Source organism: Marmota marmota, unplaced genomic scaffold, assembly GCF_001458135.2.
Source record: "Marmota marmota marmota unplaced genomic scaffold, marMar, whole genome shotgun sequence".
NCBI lineage: Eukaryota > Metazoa > Chordata > Mammalia > Rodentia > Sciuridae > Marmota > Marmota marmota.
The window spans coordinates 56268638-56286612 of NW_025999968.1; the positions used below are offsets into that span (position 1 = coordinate 56268638).

The 17975-nt window shown below is 48.7% G+C and overlaps 1 pseudogene; it reads right to left on the reverse strand.

Annotated features, from left to right (window-relative positions):
• Nucleotides 1-397: 397 nt before the first annotated feature.
• The window catches only part of LOC107136269, a 20173-nt pseudogene continuing 2595 nt past the window's right edge, over nucleotides 398-17975 (reverse strand).

Genomic DNA, 17975 nt, shown 5'->3' on the forward strand with positions numbered 1-17975 from the left:
AAGTGTGACAAGGGCAGGGTCTGCCTCTGCCTGGGTGTTTCAGGAGGGATGCTGATGGGTGGGCTGGATAGCACTGAGGAGAAAGGCAGTAGAGGCAGAGCCTCCATTGCACCAGGGTGCAGGGGCCTCTGGGCCTGCAGTGATAACCAGGCTGACCAGCCTTAAGGAGGCGCCCACAGGCAAGGCTCCCCAGCAGTCTGGATGCCACAGTGGGTAGCAGCCAGTCAGGTCTTATTTGGTCCTCCTTTGCTCAGTTTTGCCCCTGTTGTCTTTGCTGAAAGCACTTGCCACTTTGCTAATGCCCTGACCCTTCTAACCAAAATAGTTATCAGTGTCCATTTTAAGGCCCTGAGGCCTTAGCGCTGGGGATATCCTGGGTGCTAGAAGATGGACTGGTCTACTCCTGTTCCCACTTTGGAGTCTCATGTACTCCCACAGGGTCCTTTACAGCTCTGAAAGCCTGGATTTTACCTTCTTGGTAGAGGAGGGGAATAGGAGCAAAGGCAGGAGAGCCATCCATGCTGAAATGAGAAATTGAGCGAAAACAGCATACAGAGCCTAGGCCTGCAATCCCAACAACACAGGAGGCTGAGCTAGGAGGACAGCAAGTTCAAAGCCAGCTTCAGCAACTTAGTGAGAGTGCACAAATGAATGAGTGGCCAAAATCACAGGCTTCCCCTGTGTATCCAAGCTCCAGACACTGTTCACACACCCCTTCTCATGGCCACTAGAGGTCACTGTTCCCACTATGAATCTACTCAGCAATTGTGTTTCCTAGGCGGGAAGGCACTTCAGTTGACCCATGGTGACCAGACCTGGAGTAGAGCACTGCTCAGCAGCTGGGGTGAGAGGATAATGAAAGTAATACATGACTGCTCATTGCTTTTTTTGTTCATTCAAGAAATGTTTATTAAGTACTTTCTCGTCTCTGGAGGACATATCAGAGGACAGCAGAAATTCATCTCTGCTCTCATGGAACTGATGTGATTGGGGGACCAACAATAACATAAGTAGGTTTGCATTAGGAGATGACCATGGGAAAACAGGGTGAGGGGTCTCAGAAGAGCTGGTTACAGCCTGGCTTGAGACTCAGGAAGGGTGAAGAAGGAGGTGGTCGGATCAATCGGGTGTCCTGGGTTCATCCAGGAGTGGGACATCTTTGTCCTCTCAGGTACCCAGTACACTTAGCCCTGTGAAAAGGAGGGTGGTCTGACTGGGGACCCCTCGCAGGGGCAGAGTGGGGAAGGCACCTGCAGTTAGGCCATTAGAGGTTGTTCCAGTTTTTGGAATCTAGGCAGCACATGACATGAATTTTAGACCTTAATTTTAGACCTACAAGCTGGCACACAGGGACTGGTGAGGGACGATGGTGGCAGGGATCTTAGGCCAGTGGTCAAGTGTTTGTGGACTTCTCCCCAAAATGTGGCTGTTGAGTGTGGGAGCCAAGGCAGTGGAAGGAGCATGGGACTTTGGAGCTAGAGGGGTGAAGTTATTTCTGTATCAGTCACTAAGTTGCTGTGTGACTGCATGTTTTAGTTCACCTGCCCAGGCCACAGTTTCCTCATCTATAAAATGGAAATGCAGCATTTTCCTTGTATGTTTAAAGGATTAAGAGAGGCAGGTACCTCCTCCTTAAGCTGAGTTCTATTTTCTCAGTGATTTCTCGGAGGTTAACCACTATATTAGGATTCCCCAGAGGACAGAACTGACAGGATATGAGTATGTAGGGAGATTTTGGTATAAGGAATTTGCTCATGTGATTATGGAGGCAGGTGAGTCCAGTATCCCCACTGTGTACTGGTATTCTGGGCACCCAGCAGGGCTGATGGTGGTTCAGAGGAGTGTGAGGATTCTCTGCAGGAGTCTCTCTTGCTTGGGACTCAGGGGGGGCAAAATACTTGCCAAGTTGACACACAAAGTTAACCACTAACTCAGGCCAACCCTGGGAACTGAGATGCATGCACGTGGCTTGGTCAGCTGACCAACAGTCTAGACTCTGAGCAGCAGTTGGTCTGGATCCCAAAGCCGTGGCTAATCTGGCCTCCCAGACATTTAGAGATAACTCCTCTCCATCCAGATTGCCTCATCTACAAAATGAGAATACATGATACTCTGAGAACCTCCAAAAGAGCAGTTTAGGAATATTGAAACAGCATTAAAAGCAGTCTCTTTCCTATAGCAGAAACAACCAAAAGTGCTTGTGAGTTAACTTGTAACAGGTCTTAAGCAATCACAGTGATTTTAAAGTTGCAGACTGAGCCCTTGTGCCTGGCTTGAACGTGGATTCGCCATTTGCTGTGTGACCAAGGATGATGTTGCTTAATCTTAGCTTTGCTTTTCTTGTCTAAAATGTAACAGAAAGACCCTCATTATGGATTTACATGGAAGAGTAGGGAACCTGGTGCAGGTGACCCCTGAATGAGCTTCTGACCTATCAGCCATTCTTGCCCCCTTTCTGACCTCCTTTGCCACTGAACATGACCCCCTCCTTTATGGGAGCACGTGCTGCAGGTATTTGGATTTAAAAACAATGCTTTTGGGCCCCATCTCACATTGCTCCTCCTAGATGACCTTTGCCAGAAGCTGTAAAATTAACCCCATAAAAGTCCTACTGGGTAATTGCATTCTTTGCCACTGAGAGATATCAACAGAACTCATTAAATGGGGAGATCCCAGCTTTGGGGCCATGTTGGGGCATGACAGGATTCACACTGTTCAAGGCAAGGAAAGACCTGCCTGTGGCAGGCAGGCAGGGTCCTGGAGCATCCTGAGGGATGGGAGATGAGCAGTCATGATGCCTGCAGGAGGCTAGCTCTGGGGATGCCCACTAGAGAAGGCCAAACCAGAACGGCCTCTGGAGGAGCCAACCTTAGGCAGGAGGTGGGAGCCTGTGACAGCTGCAGGAACTTGAAATGACAATTTGTTCACTTCTTCAGGTTCACAGGGCTCCAGTTTTAGCATCTCTGGTGATGGCTGAATGCTGAGTGAGGCTCTCATACTCACAGTTGCAAAAGGGTAAGGGTGTGTGTGTGTGTGTGTGTGTGTGTAATATTTTTTACTTTTAGATGGACACAGTATCTTTATTTTACATTTATGTGGTGCTGAGAATGGAACCCAGAGCCTTGTGCATGCTAGACAAGTGCTCTACTGCTGAGCCACAATCCCAGCCCCAAAAGGGTGTTTTAAATAGCCAGTGCTTAGGAAGTAACACAAAACATCATCTACCATGCTGGTGTGAAACGAAGTATGGAAGCCTCTGTCTTAATTTCCTAGAGCTGCCATAATGGATTTTTTTTTTTTTTTTTTTTTTTGTAGCACTGGGGACTGACCCAGGGCTTTGCACATACATGCTCTACCACTGAGCTACATCCTAGTCCATGTAATTAATATCAAGTGGCTTAACAAAAGCTCACTCTCTGGATTCTGTAGGTATCAGCAGGGCTGTGCTCCTCTAGAGGCTCTAGGGGAAGACTCTTCTTGCCTCTTCCCACTTCTGGTGGCTCCTAGTCTTCCTTGGCCTGTGGCTACATTGCTCTAGCCTCTGCTTCTGTCTCCACATGATTTTTGCCCTCTTGTCTTCTCCCTTCTCTTCAAAGGACACTTGCCTTTAGTTTCAGGGTCCACTTTAATCCAGGCAATCTGTTCTCAAGGTCCTTAACTAATTATGCATACAAAGACCCTATTTCCAAATAAGGCGACTCTCAGGTGAGTGGAAATTTGGAAGGCCAGAAGACAGACCTGTGGGAAAGGTTGTCTGGAAAGTAGGAGCCAGTGTCACATGGCTAAACCCAAACCAGCAAAAAAGTACTTAATTGCTACAATGCAACAAGTCCTCTGAGCTGTCCCCAGCTGGCTGGGCAAGGCCCTCCAAGTTCCCGGTGCCTTGGCTAGTGCTGGCTGGAAGAGACGGTGATAGCCCTCAGAGAGACTGGTGAAGTCAGCTAATTGCCACCTGTACTAGCTTGCTGGAACCTCAGCAGGTCCTGGGGGTGTGAGGAAACTGAAGCAGAGAGTGCTTAAGAAGCATGTTCAGTTTCTTAAAAGTTATAGCTAGAACCTAGCTGTGAGTCCCTGGCTCTGAAGCCTGCTCTTGCATACTGTACTACCAGAATGCATCATCATACAGGGAATGAGACCACATAGCCAGCCTGAACCTGAGTGTACCTGCATGAAGGCATCAAGGGAAGCCAGTCCAAATCCTTGCCACATCCATCCTGTTTTCCCTTCAGTAGTCAGAGAGAGGTGGGACTGGGTCGCCTAACCCCCAGGGGGCGCTCGAGACACAGCCTGTGAGAAGATCCAGATGAAGACCAGAAGCTAAGTGGGTGTGAGCTGGGTGTCTGGAGAAAAGGCTCTCCCCCTTGACTGGCTCCAGCCCATGCAGCTGGTGGTCCCAAAGGACAGTGTTGGAGAATGGGCATAGGGTAGAGGGAGGTGGGCCTATTTTTAAAAGTGGCCAACTTGAGAGGGCACATTTAAACTGAGACTTGACTATGAGGAAAGATGAAGGTGGGCATTTCAGGCAGGAGAAACAACCGGAAACCCTGAGGTGGGAAGGCCTGGCCTGTCTGGGGAATGGACAGGCATACACCTGTGTGCCTAGAGCTGGGGAGCCTGGGGAGCCAGCAGGCAGGTGATGTGTGATAAGGACGGAAGAGGGTGGGGACCGGGAAGGAAGCCTGGCGGTAATCATAGTGCAAAGGGAAGTCCACATCTTTGTTTTAGAAGGAGCTCTCTGGAGCCTGTGAGAACAAAGGCTTGTAGAGGGAACCCTGGTCAGGAGGCTACCCTTATGGTCCAGGCAGGGATGGACCTGGACCAGTGCCAGCTTGGGGGCAGAGGGATGGGCACATTTGAGGGGCATTTTTGATGATCAGGACAACAGAATGTGGTTATTTTGCTAGTGATGTGAACTTCTAGAGCTCTTATTAGGAGAGCCTTAGAGTTTGAGGTTCAGGGCCAGAAGCAGCCAAGCCAATGGGACCAAGCATGTCTGCCCAGTCTCCCTGAAGAAGGGACTGGGGAAGGTGCATAGGTTCTCTGCCACCAACAAATCCTTTTTCTAATGCAGGAGTATTGTTCCATCTCTGTTGCTTTGTCTCACTTATCCTCTCTTGAATCCTCCCAGTGACCAGGAGCTCACCACCAGGTGGGAAGCCAGCTCCATTTCCACTCAGCCCTCAGCAAGCAGTTCCTCTCTGTAGGGAGTCAAATCCTGGCTCTCCCTGTGTGCTCTGAGCCACACCACAGGCTGCTCCCTCCTCAGTATTTAAGATAATGTCACTTTCCGTTTGGGACTTTCTTTTCCAGGATGCACACCCCTCAGGAAGAGGGGGACCTCCGAACACACAATCTGCCAAACCACGGCACTTCCCCAGTGGAAGAAACCACTTCAGTGGCAGAGAACACAACAGCTCCATGGAGCAGCCTGGCCTCAGCAACAGAACAGGGTCTGTCTGGTCTCAGCTCTGGCCCCTGAGTCACTGGCTATTTTTTCTTCTCAGGCCAGAGCTGTGGATTAATCGGGGGCTCCTGTTTCCTGGCTGATGAACAGATGGAAGAAATACAACCCTGCCGTCCAGAGGCCTGTGTAAGACACAGGGTCTGCTGGGCATGGACCCAAGCTCTGCCGGGTGGGGCCAGAAACCACCTCTGGTTCTCCCGAGTCCCAGGCTTGGCAGAGCCCTGGCCTCACCCTCTGCCTGTCTTCTGGTGCTCTTCTGCTCAGAAGCGGAGCTGTGCAGTCGGAGTCCTGTGTTCCAGAGTAACATGGGGCATTCATTCTGTGTGCTTAGCTGAATGGAAGGATTGGAAGTGGAGCGGGGTCACGATGCCCCACCAGCCTTTGGATGGGAAGGCAGTTTCTCTGGGTGTGTTCTCAGTCTTGTTTCAGGGCTCAGGTCTTAGTGCTGTGGAATGGTTCAGTGGAGATTCTTGGGTGACCTGTGCAGAATCCAGAGTGTTCCATGGAGGACTTCAGCTATAGCTGGTAGTACAACAAGAGGAGACTGAGCTTGCCAACTCCCTGCCTGGCTTTGTCAGAGAAGTACTCTGGCTGCCATTGGCAGAAAGGGAGTAGTCTCAGGGCCCTGAGCACTGGACTGTCACTGAACAAGTGATGCCTGAGATGTCCCATGCCTCTGTGTGGCTTAGCTTTCTGGGGAGAGATCAGGGTAAGAATAGCCTTTCCTTCCTTGTGTTCCGTGAGGGTGAAGTGACATGGTACTCAGCTGTCTTAGTTGGCTTGCTTTCCTACTAGGACAGGGTGGTTGATTGATTGCTTTCTTACTGTTCTGGAGGCTGGGAACTCCAAGGGGGAGTGTCCTCCCCTGGTGAGGGCCTGCTTGCTGCATCATGACATGGCACAGGGCATCATGTGGTGAGAAAGTGCACAAGAGAAAGATGAGAGCAGAAGGAGCCTGAGCTCCCCAGAGTTTACTATGGACCCCTTCCCTGACCCTCCATGTGGAACACCTCTTAAAGGTCCCCTCCCAACACCATCATGATGGAGAGGACATTTCAGCCTGAGATTGGGAGGGAACATTCCAACCGAGCACCACCTGTCTCTGCAGTAAGTGCTTCTTACTGCTCCAAGCTAATCAGCACTTTGTTTTACTTCTAAAATTGAAAACATTGATAGGAAATCCAGGCATCATCTTGGTATCTCTCTCTCTCTCTCTCTCTCTCTCTCTTTTTTAAAAGAGAGAGAGAGAATTTTTTAATATTTATTTTTTAGTTTTCGGTGGACACAACATCTTTATTGTATTTTTTATGTGGTGCTGAGGATCGAACCCAGCGCCCCGTGCATGCCAGGCGAGCACGCTACCACTTGAGCCACATCCCCAGCCCCTCTTGGTATCTGTTTGAGCTGGCTGTTGACCTGCGGAGGGTGGAAGTCCTAGAGGCATCCTTAGGTGTCCCTGCCCTAGCTTGGGACTCCACAGGTCACCAGCCACAGTCTCCAGGGATGGCTTCAAGCCTTCCCCTCCCAGCCCCCCGCTGATGGATGCCATCCCCAAGGGCGTTTCTAGAGCATAAGGCCCTCCCCTCCCAGCAGGGCATCACCACCAGCACCAGCCTGTGAACTTGGGCAGGGACTGGACCTCGTTCTTCTTTATTGTGGTAACACGTATATGACAAAATCTGGCCATCTTAAACCATTTTAAGTATATAAACAATGGCATTCATGATACGATGTTGTGGCACTGCCACTGTCCATCTCCAGATCTTCATCCTCATCCCCAATAGAAGCTCTGTGTCCATGAAGCTGTGGTTCCCTTCCATCATGGGCATCCTCTCTCTCTGGGTCTTGATGAGTTTGCCTGTTCTAGATACTTCCTTTAAGTGGAATCGTATGTTATCAGTCCTTTATCTGCCTTGTTTCCCTCAACATGGAGGCTTGTATTGGCACCATTTCTCTGGACAAGTAACTGCCCTGTGTAGCTACACCACACTCTGTGTACTCATTCACGTTGATAGGCACTGGGTGGTATCCACTGGGGCTATTGTGAACAGTGTTGTACAAGTGTCTGTTTGAATTCCTGTTTTCAGTTCTGAAGGGTTTGCTGTGACAGTTGGCTTAGGGGTTGAATTATGTACCCCCCCCCAAAAAAAATGATACATTGAGACCCCAGCCAGTACTTTCATCTGTATGTAACATTATTTAGAAATAGGGTCTGTATAGAAGGGCTGAAGTAAAACAAGGCTCAGAGGGTGGACCCTAATGCAGTGTAACTAGTATCTTTTTTAGAAAAGTGAAACCTGGACAGAGACAGTAGGCATAGAGGAAGGACAGGGTGAACGCAAGGAGATGGCCATCTACAACCAGGGAATACTTGTGTTCCCAGAAGCTGGGAGAGAGGCCCAAACTGACCCTTCCCCCATAGTAGGACCCAGGCTGCCAACAGCTTGATTGGGACTTTCAGCCTTCAGAGCTGTGAGATAAGGAGCCACCAGTTTGTGGTAGTTAGTTGTGGCAGACCTGAGAAGCCAGTATGTGCTGTGATTCTGTGTTGAGCCAAGCTGTTGTCCTCAGTGGCTGCACCACTTTCCATCCCTCCAGCAGCATCGGGGAACTCCAGTCTCTCAGCTGACTTGTAAACACTTCTGCTCTTTCTTTTTTCAAACCACGATGGTTTGCACAGTGGTACCTCACGGGGATCTTGGTTTGCATTTCCCTAAGGAGGATCTTTTCACGTGCACATTGCAACTTCTGGTGTGCTCATTAAATACATTTGGATTTATGAGTGAATGGGAATTTCGGCTCTGGAACTTCCCACCTGCGTTTGCTGTGTTCACCAGTACCTTGGGGACATCACAGACGCCCCATCCAGTGGTTTCTCAGTGAGCTTAGAATTCCTTGTGCGGCCTTTGTGGTTGGCTCCCACAGTCCCTTCCACCTCATTTCTTACCATTTGCTTCTTGCTCACATTCAGAGTGGCCATCAATGTATTATCCAAACCAGGATGTCTTTGAGAGATATGCTGGGACAACAGGATCGCCTGGGGGACTGTCCTAGGCACACCAGCGTAGAGGTCACCCTGCTCCATTCCATCAGCCACGCTGGCCTCTTGTGTGCCCTGGGATGCCAACTCTGTCCCCACATGGGTCTTTGCACAGGCTGGTGCCCACACCTGGGTCCCTTTTCTCTTGCTTTCCTCTTGACGAGCTCTTCCTGGCCTTCCGGTCTCAGCTCAGTATCTCCCTCTCCATCAAGGATCTCTCCACTACTACGGGATCATTTTCTTCACAGCATTGATCACAACTTGCACTTATAAATTCATTTCCTTGCATGCCTTACTCTAGACTGTGTTTATTTTTTTATTTGAAAAGAAATAGAACCAACCTGTTGCACGATGCCCTGCAAAATCCAGACAGTGAATGGCTAGCTGCTGGACGAATGAGTTAGCTGTTAAGAAAAGCTCTGTGGTGCGACTGTGAAACGACAGGTGGGAAATAATAAAAACCTGGTGGAAGGCGTGCTTCTGCGAAGCGTGGACTCAGGTGCGTTGTCACACCACGCACCAAGTGCGTGCGTGTTTCTCAAATTGCCCTTTCGGAGTTTTGTTGGAATTGTTGTGAACCTATCTGTTTCCTTCTAAAGCTGTTATGAAGGGGTGTTTGTACTTCCTTACTATAGCCACATACTGGTGCACCTACCCGTTCACCTTGGCTCCGCACCCGCCCACTACATTCCTGCATGCCCATTACCCACCATCCACCATTCCAGGAACAGGCACTCACTTTTGGCCCTGCCATCTGCCCACCCACCCTTGGACTACCACCAGCCTATCCAGGAAGTCACCATCCACCCACCAACCATCCTTCTCCTATGCGTGCATCTGCTGCTTGGTGTGGACCTGGGCCCCTGTGGAACTGAACAGTGTTGTGGGATCCGCAGTTTGCTCGGGGCAGTTCCCATTTGAGATGTCCTAGAATGAAGGTCGCGTGTGTTCAAAATGTGGCTCTGAGTCCACCACATCCTGCTGATGTAGGGATGCAAAAAGGCCCAGGCACAGGGGTGGGCGTGGCTATTCAGAGATCAGGTGCTTCAAATATCTGACCCAGAGATCTGTGCTTCAAATATCCTCCGCCAAGGGGAGAGCCGGCAGATGTCTGAAAGGGTGCTTGAAGCTGCCCACCCAACCTTGCTTCTCTTCTGGCCACCAGAGGATGAAATAGGAAGCATTTGGAGCGTGAGAGCTGGCCAGGACTTCCCAGCTGCTCTGGCCAGTGCCTCGTTTACAGAGGAGGAGACCTGAGCCTGGCCTGCTGACCTGAGCGTATTGCTGTTGCCAGCATCCAGCCCAAGACTCGGGGACCAACAGAGGGGACGTGAACTGCTGCCTTGTGAGCCTTCCCGTTCCTGGTACCACTCTTTCAGACCAGAGAGAGTGCCATGCCTCCTTGCCATTTGGCTGGGAGTAGGCAGGGTTGTGGCCTTTAGTCTGTAAGGCAGGGATGTGGACATCTTGGGAGTGAGTCCGTCAGTGCCTGCCAACCCTCCATGGTGCCCACACCACCCATCAGAGCCCATGGTATGTGAGTGCCGTCTGTGGTTTCAGCTTCTGCCGCAGGCTGGCCTCAGCAAGCTTCCACTGGCTTCCATCTTATCCCTGGGTAACCTCTTCTGGAACAGTCCATGCTTAAATGGGTCCAGAGCTCTGGTCCAGGGAAAAGAGGTTTCCAAGAGTAAGACAGATGGTTTAAGGGCTACTAACAGAAAGTAGCCCTGGGTCCCTAGCAGCTCACTAGCACCTTCCAGGGTGTCCTGTAGAGACTTGTGCTTGCAGAGAGCTGGGGCTGTGCATGCTGTTCCTTTTCTTGCCTGAAAGACTCACTCTTTCCCAGTTCAAAAGTGCACCTCAAAAGAGAGATTACTTTATTGACTCCCTGGCAAGAGCATTTCCTGCCCCAGACCCCTGCCATGTCTCCCATATCCTGCTATGGATTTGGCCTTTCACAGGAGTATTTATTTAGTCCATTTAGAAAAATTGTACCTTTGGAGATAAAAAGGGGGGCAAAGAAAGGAAATAACAGTGGAAATACAAAAAACCAAAAGGCAGCACTAAAAGTCAATAAAATGGCTATTCGAAAGGTTTCTCCTTTTGTTTTCCTTGTAATGGATTGAGAAGCCCTCTTGGCAGTGCTAATGCTCAGTGGGAAAAGTGTTGTTCCAAGTGGGCCCTGTTTGCAACCATCTGTGGAAGGCTGCTGCTCTCCCAGGTACCTGGAGTTTCTGGTCCAGCCGCTACTGAGGGTCCCCTCTCTTTGTCTGCCCTTGGTGCCTCATTCTCCAGCCTGGGGGCAGAGGCAGAATCAATTGTTGGATGGTGAGACTGATGAATTTTCTTTTTTCCTTTTAAAATTCACTCTTCGGGGGGCTGGGGATATAGCGCAGTTGGTAGAGTGCTTGCCTTGTGTGCACAGGCCCTGGGTTCAATCCCTAGTACAAAAAAATAAAAATAAATAAATAAATAAATAAATAAAATTGCTCTCCCAGGTTAAAGGAACAAGAGGTTCCCTCCAGCTTGCTGAACTCAGGGAGCTTTTAGAAGTCTGCAGGTAAATTCTAATTTAGGAGGAGCTGGAAAGTAGAGCTGAAACTCTGTAACGTGAGGAAAGCTAGTGTGGATCTCTTGACAAGTGGTAAATGATCAGGTAAATGTCAAATTGTGCCTCAAAAAAAGGTGCCCTGTAACAGAGCAGGGAGGAAAAGCATGAGAAGAAGATCACCGTTAAACAGGGATGAGAGGTGGGAGGGAAAGGGAGAGAGAAGGGAAATTGCATGGAAATGGAAGGAGACCCTCATGGTTATACAAAATTACATACAAGAGGAAGTGAGGGGAAAGGGAAAAAAAAATGAGAGAGAAATGAATTACAGTAGATGGGGTAGAGAGAGAAGATGGGAGGGGAGGGGAGGGGAGGGGGATAGTAGAGGATAGGAAGGGCAGCAGAATACAACAGACACTAGTATGGCAGTATGTAAAAACGTGGATGTGTAACCGATGTGATTCTGCAATCTGTATAAGGGGTAAAAATGGGAGTTCATAACCCACTTGAATCAAATGTATGAAATATGTCAAGAGCTTTGTAATGTTTTGAACAACTAATAAAAAAAATAGATACATAAAAAAAAGGTGCCCTGCTACATTCCAAAGAGTTGAAGGATTTAAACATAAAAATAGGACTAGGAGTGTAGCTCAGTAGTACAGCACTTGACCAGCATGTGTGAGGCCCAGGATTTGACCCCCAGCACCATAAAAAAAGCAAATGAAAACCAAACTTAACAAACCACTTCATATGTGTTGCCTCATAGTCACAAGGTGATCACACACTTCCAGCATCACAAATGTGTTTCAGGCATTTTTTAAAAGCTGCCAAATAAATTTCTGGAAGCCTTAGCAAGTCCATTAGCCAAAATCTACTTGTCAGAAAGACTAAAGAAATATAAATGCCTTTATCTGCCTCCAAACATGGATGGCTACCCTGAAACAAAATTGGAGGTGTGGCAGAAAGAATGAGAAGGAACAACAGGTACATGATTATTAGCGTCTGCTATACTTTGGAGCTAGAATGTCCCCACAGGCCCAAGTCTTAAAGGCCTAGTTCCCAGGGTGGTGCTATGGTGAGGTGGCCGCTTTGACGTAGGGCTTGCTGAGAGGTTTTAGCTCACTGGGCGTGTGCACTCAAGATTGTGTGACCCAACCGCCTTCTTCCTGTCCCTCTGTCTTTTTTTGAGGTGAGCAGCTCTGCTGCACCATGCACCCCCTGCTCTGACATGCTGCTTTGCTGCAGGCCCAAAAGCAATGGGGCCAACACACTATGGACAGAAATGTTTGAAACTGAGCCAGAACAAACCTCTCTTTGTAAATCACCTCAGCCTCAGGTGTTTTGTTATAGTAATGGAAAGGTAACTGAGCCATTCTTCTAAGAAGTGAGGGGAAGAGGGAAACGAGAAACACCTGGGTTCTAGGCCCGAGCGCCTGGGGAGAGACAACATCTGCTGAGTTTGGGGAGACGTGCGGGTGAGGGATCTGAACTTTAAGCTCTGTTCAGTTGGAGTAGAGCAATCAAGGAGGCAGTGGAATAGCAGAACCAGAGCTCCAGCAGCACGTGAATGAGAATTTAAATTTATGGGCTGGTTGAAACCACCAGGCAGAGAAGAGAAGAAAGTCCAGAACAGAGGCCTGGGTCTGAAGGGGAGAAGATGGGAGACTGCACCATAGCACGCAGTGTCTCTGGGCTGGAAGCTCTCCAAGATGAAGGAGGTCGGTGCATGGCATGCCTGGAGAGGCCAGAAAACCGACCGTTGGCCAAGGATGGGCCACTTGTGAGCCTGGTAATGGCTTCCGAAGGCTGTCCATGGACTTCACATGCTGTTTAACCCCAGCCTTAATAGTAGATGACACGCCACATTTCTCTCTCTCTCTCTCTCTCTCTCTCTCTCTCTCTCTCTTTAATGTGAAGACGATGCTGCCATAAATATCTTGTGCCTACTATTTTGCCAACATGCCAAAGTATTTTGGACAAGGCCTAGGAACTGTGGCATCGGAAGGTGCACAGATGTTAAGTTGTAATCCTGTTGTCACCAAACACCTACTAAACTGTGACAGGGATTTACAGTCCCACCAGCAGCACAGGTGAGGTCAGTTAAATAGAAAGTTAAGTCTTTGGTAATCTGGTAGTTGAAAAATATTATTGTTTTCCTTTGAATTTCTTGAATTCCTCCTGTCCCTGTTGGCTGTTTGCCCACTTTCTTTTCAGTTGTTCTATTCTCTTGTTGATTCATCAGCGCTCCTGTATATATGTGTTATAATTGTTTTCTTAGTATATGGATTATTTTTGGGGTTTGCACTTTCCCCCCACCCCAACTTTAAAGTCCGTATTTAGTACAAAACTAAATTTCTTGTTTTTTTTTCCTTTCTGCTTAGAAAGGCCTACATTGCCACCCCCATTATAAAAATATTCACTCCTTTTCTTCTAGGTTTTACAGTTTCTTTATAAGAGCCAATCACTGATGTATGTGGAATTCTTTAGGTGCAGGAGTGAGGCTGAAACCCAAGCTTCATTTTCCAAATAGTTAGCCAGCTGTTTCAACACCATTTCTTGAGCAATTTATTCCTCTAGTTAATTCAAGATGCCATCTCCATTATTTGCTACATTTCCATATATTGGGGAGTCTGTTTTTATATTCACTTGTTCCATGAACCATCTGTGAATTCCCCAACGCCGTGGCAGTGCCGCTGTTTGAATCACTGCAGGTTTCTGTGCCTTTCTGCCAGCCACCGGGGAGGATCCATCTACCCCGGCTCGGGTGCAGGGATGTATTGAATGAGGAGCCTGGGGAGGGGGTCAATGCTAGCACTGCCCAGGACGATTTCTTTTTCCCTCTTTGGACCTGGGCCAAAATCGCCAGGCCTGTCTCTCCCAGGTTTGTCTCAGGCTTCTCTGACTCCTGCACAAGCCCAGTCGCCTCTCACTGATGGGGCCTCAGGCACAGCCTGGTCAATGTGGTGGTGGGGTCACTGCACCTAGGGTTCTTGGGCTGGGAGAGGGGAGGATAAGGTTCCACAGAGGAAATGTGGGAATGCCACCAGAACAGAGGGGCAAGTCAGGGTGAGTGGGGCTGGTGGCCAGAACACAAGCTGTCTCCTGCACTTGAGCCACAAGCCGGCTTAAGACCCAGAGTGCCACATGTCACCTAATGTTCCTCTTCGTTTCCTGAAATTCCCTGGCTAATATGTTGATTCTTTTTTTTTCTTTAAATATTTATTTTTTAGTTGTAGTTGGACACAATACCTTTATTTATTTTTATGTGGTGCTGAGGATCGAACCCAGGGCCTTGCATGTGCTAGACGAGTGCTCTACTGCCGAGCCACAACCCCAGCCCCTAATATGTTGATTCTTATGTTTGAATTTCAAAAATAATATTTTTAAGCTCCCCCCATCCCCCCAAAATAGGTTAAAGCTTTTATTAGATTGCACTGGACTTTAGGTGTCTCTGGGGAGAAGGGACACTCAGCACCCTGAGGTGTCCTAGGTGAGCCCAGGGGTGCTTCCCTTCCCTCCGGCTTTACTGGTTCCTCTCAGGAGCACTGAAGAGTCTTCATGAAGGTCCTGTGTATTCCTCAAGCTTATTCCTTGGGCGATTGATTGATTGATTGTGGTGCTGGTGGTTGAACCCAGCGCCTGGTGGATGCTAGGCAAGCACTCCAGCACTGAGTCACACCCCCAGACCCTTCCTTGGGCTTTAAAAAATTTAATAGGCTGTGTTTACTAGAGCAGTTTTAGGTTTACGGAATATTTGAGCAGAAAGCACAGAGTTCCCGTAACTCCTCGCCTGTCCCCTCCTGCCCAGTTTCCCTGTCAATGACCTCTTGCGTTGATGTGGTGCATTGGTTACAATCAAATCAATGTCAGCACGTTATTCATTAGTGCCTAGTTTACACTGGGGTTCATTCTGTGTTGTACATCCTAGGGGCTTTGACATGTGTGATGGCAGGGAGCCACACGCTGCAGGGTCGGGCGGAAGAGTCGGAATTGTTTCTCAGCCCCCCAAATCCCTGACTCCATTTGTTTGTCCTTCCTTCCACTGATCTGCTGACCCACGGACCCACTGGTCTTGTGGCTATCTCCGTACTTTTCCCTTTTCTAGCATATCACGTGGTTGGAATCGGGCAGTATGTGGCCTTTTCAGATTGTCGTCTTTCACTTAGCAGTTTGCATTTATATGTCCTTCCTTCTTTTTGTGGCTTGACAGGTCATTTCTTTTTATCACTGAATAATATTCCATCTGTGCATCCGAATGGGATTTAAAATGTATTTTGGGGGATTTTAAAATATATTTTGAGTTGATATAAAATACATTTTCAGCAATGATTTTTAAGTTGCCGTGTGCTACTTGTTCACTGTTGTCTCGTAGTTCCAGACTCACACTTCTATATCTGGGATGCCAAGGCTGCCGCTCCAAGCCACCTTGCTCTTTGGGAAGCTGGCTGTGCGTTAGGCTCCACCCATACCACTCAGGTGACTGCCACACTCCCCGAACCTCCTGGTGCCTCGAGGTGCCAGGGGTCCCAGCTCCAGACACATCTTCCTCTCAAGTGTGGCCCAGCTCCACAGACCTGGCGCTAAGCTTCCCACCTCTTCCTCTGCTTCCCTGTCCTTCAGGTGACAACTGCTTCCTGCCTGAGTGGCCCTCTATGAATTTCCCTTTGTGGGCTAACAAATGTCCACAAATAGAGTGGCTTCAAACAGCACCACGCTACTCTCTCACCATGGTGGAGGCTGGAAGTCCAACCCTGTGTCGCAGGACTGAGATCAAGGAGTGGCAGCCCTCCGCTCCCCCTGGCTGCAGGGAGGATCTGCCTCTTTGGGTCTCCTAGATGCTGTCCTTGGTTCCTGGACCTCGCTGCACCTTCATGGCCAGCCACACCAGCGGAGGCCTTCTCAGCTGCCCCTGTCTAGTTCCGCTGCTCCTGTCTCCTTCCTCCACTTGGGACCCTTGTGGTGACATGGGTGGACTTGGGTAACCCATAAGATCTCCTTGCCTTTTGAGGCCTTAGGATCCACTGATGATTTCCTTCACTCTACCTGCCACCTCAATTCCCTGACTGAACCCTCATGTTATTTATGGGCTCTGGGCACTACTAGTGGGCATCCTTGAGGGTCTTTCTTTTGCCCGTCACAGTCCCCTTTCCTCACCTGTACTCTGTTTCATGAATGCCCTGTATTAACTATTCTCCATTGTGACTAGCGCAGTTTACCTAACTGGATCCCATCCGATCCTGATACTGTAGTTATTGCTTGTTACATGAAAGCATTTTTGTTTATTTTTTAACCATGGATTTAACTAAGGGCACTTTACCACTGAGCTACACCTCTAACCTTTTTTATTTTTTTATTTTGTGACATGGTCTTGCTGAGGGCCTCAATAAGTTGCTGAGGCTGGCCTTGAATTCATGATCCTCCTGCCTCAGCCTTCCAAGTCTCTGGGAATGGCAGGTGTGCACCATAGCACCTGGCAATATGAAAGCTTTTTAAGCACCTGTCTGTCTACCTTACCTACCTATGATCTCTCCTATCTATCTATCTTGTCTGTCTGCTTATCTGTCTATTCTTTAATCAGTCATTTTTATTGAACTAGATTTTTCTGGGCATGCAGTCATAGAATGAGAAAATAAATATAATTTCCCCTCTTAATTTCAACCACTTATTTTCCTTATCTTGTTCATTTTATAGTCCGACTCTTCCAGGATATTGCTCAACAACAGAGTAGACATGCTCTTGATTGGTTTTATTTTTTTAATTTTTATTTATTTTTTTCAGGAACTGGTATTTATTATCAAAGTCATATTCGATGTCAACAAGATGCCACAACTACATAAAAAATCGTGTACATTGCGACTCAATGCAAACAGTCAAATGGAACCCCAGTCATTTAAAAAGTAATTCAAATTACCCCAAAAAGCAACTGAATTTTTTAAACATCAAATCACTGTCAACACATTATTCATTAGTCCCTAGCCAACAAATTAAATTTGTTAAATTAGCCAACAAACTAAAATGGTTAACAAGAAGAAATACAAATTCAGGTCTGGAATTGATGTTTAAAAAAGGCAACTGCTTAAGCATTTCTATTGGAACATCTATCTCTCAGCCACTCAGCTTCATGCCATTCATCATCTGGCAGGCTCTCTCAGCCACCTCTGGCGACTCAAACTTAACCACACGGCACCCCTTGGACTTCCCATTCTCCATCTTGATGTTGGCGTACAGCATGTGGCCACATTCGTTGACTTTGTCCTTTAGCATCTTCCATGTAAAATCAAATGGGAGTTTTCTCACAAATATCTGGCAGGCCTTTCTGGCCACCCCAGGAGCATGGCTTGCGATGCTTCCTCCAAAGTTGCCACATTCCATCTCAATGGCACAATCGAAGCTGACACCACCGCCACCACCCATGGCAAGGCCCATGCACTCAATGCCAGCGCCCAGGACTGGGCCCATCGCTGGGACCATGGGCTCCAGGCTGTTGGCTCATTCTCTCCAGGCCCATGCGCTCTAGATTATTAGCTTCCATGCACTCCAGGCCACACCCCCATACCTGCGGGCACCTTGTGCTCCATGCTCAGGCCCATGCGCTCAATTGTGGGGCCCGCACGGTGGATGGGCGCGGCCATGCACTCCAGGCTGAAACCCGTGCCGGCACCCATGCGCTCGACACCAGAGCCAATGTGCTCCATGGTCTGGCCCATACGCTTGATGCCGTAGCCCATGCGCTCAACGGAGCCCATGTGCTCGATTTCGGAGCCCACTCGATCCATGCTATGACCCAGGCCTGTGCCCATGTGCCGCAGTCTGGCTGGGCACAAATGCCGCAGTCTGGCTGGGCACACAATCACGAGCCACCACACAGCTTGTAGATTCAAACAGCAACTCTTTATTCCCGAACTCACACCAGCCGTCTACAA